The sequence below is a fragment of the Nematolebias whitei genome, chromosome 8 (genome assembly GCF_014905685.2).
Source record: "Nematolebias whitei isolate Nwh7 chromosome 8, NemWhi1, whole genome shotgun sequence".
Classification (NCBI taxonomy): Eukaryota; Metazoa; Chordata; class Actinopteri; order Cyprinodontiformes; family Rivulidae; genus Nematolebias; species Nematolebias whitei.
The window spans coordinates 27,080,418-27,082,167 of NC_056505.1; positions in this window are offsets into that span (position 1 = coordinate 27,080,418).

A 1,750-nucleotide genomic window follows, 5' to 3' on the forward strand; every position below is an offset into this window, starting at 1 on the left:
GTTCACGGGGGTTGCCGGTGCCCATGTCCAGCAATCACTGTGCGAGGGGCAGGGTACACCCTGGACGGGTCGCAAGTCCATCACAGGGCCACATAGAGACAAACGAGACAAACAACCATTCACTCTCTCACTCACACCTAGGGACAATTTAGAGTTACCAATCAGCCTAACATGCATGTTTTTGGACTGTGGGAGGAAACCGGAGTACCCGGAGAAAACCCACGCATGCACGGAGAGAACATGCAAACTTCACCCAGAAAGGCCCCTGGACCGGGGTTTGAACCAAGGACCTGCTCGCTGAGAGGCAGCAGCTCTACCAGTTGCGCCACCGTGCTGCCCAACAATAAAATGTAAACGAAAAACAGTAATAAGATCTAAGATATGACCTAAGAAAAACATCAACTAAAAATACACTAAGCATTAATAGCATAATAACATTACGCCGAACAGCAGCACGAACATGAGCATGAGTCTGTGTGAGCAGATGAACACGAATGAACACAACAACATGAAACAGATCAGCAGCAACATGAAACAGATCAGCAGCAAGATGATGTGATTCTTCACAGTGATTATTCTGGTTAGAGATTCATGAGTCTAACAGCCTCAGGGTAGAAGCTGTTCCTCAGTCTAATGGTTCTACACTTAATGCTCCTCAACCTCCTTCCTGAGGGGAGCGGGGCAAAAAGTGTGTGTGCTGGGTGAGTGGGGTACTTCATGATGCAGGTGGCCCTCTTCCTATATCTGGAGGTGTAAATGTCTGTGATGGTGGGGAGACTGACTCCAACAGTCTTCTGTGCAGCCTTCACCACTCTCTGCAAAGCTTTTCTTTCTGCAGCTGTGCAGCCTCCATGCCACACGTTGATGTTGGAGCACAGGATGCTCTCCACTGCACACCAGTAGAAGGAGGTGAGGACTGAGCTTCCCAGACCAGCTCATCTCAGCCACCTGAGGAAGTAGAGTATCTGATGAGCTTTCTTCATACCATACCACTTTATTTATAAAGCACTTAAAACAGCTACAAAGCCAACCAAAGTGCTGTACAGACAAAACAACAGGTAACACACAAAGCAAAATACAAAATGAGGTAAATCAGAATACAGACATAAAAACGATGCAGATAACGACGACAAACCAGTGTGGAGCGTACAGGATCAAAACACAGATCATCTTGTGTTGAAAGCTACTGAATAGTAGTGAGTTTTTAAACAGGACTTGAAAACCGAGAGGAAGGGGGCCTGTCTGACAAGCAGAGGTAACTCGTTCCAAAGTCTTGGTCCTGCTACAGAGAAGGCCCTGTCACCTCTCCGCTTAAGACGAGTTCCTGGAACTGTGAGGAGCAACTGGTCCGCTGACCAGGCTGGTGGTGTTGTTGCTCCAGCTTAAGTTGCCATTCATATGTACACCCAAGTACTTGTAGCTGGAGACCACTTTTTTCATTCATTCAACCTTTATTTAGACAGGTAAATCCCATTGAGCCTCAAAGATTTATTTACAAGAGAGACCTGATTTCAACAAAGAATGATGACAACAATAGACAACAGTGACTTCCACCGTAGATTCATGTTCAGGGGGTGTAGGTGTGTTTGTTCCTTCTGAAAACCACAATCATCCCCTTTGTCTTCTTCACATTGATGTGAAGGTTATTCTCTTTGCACCAGATCTTCAGGTGTGTATATACATACATATATATATATATATATATATATATATATATATATATATATATACATATATATATATATATATA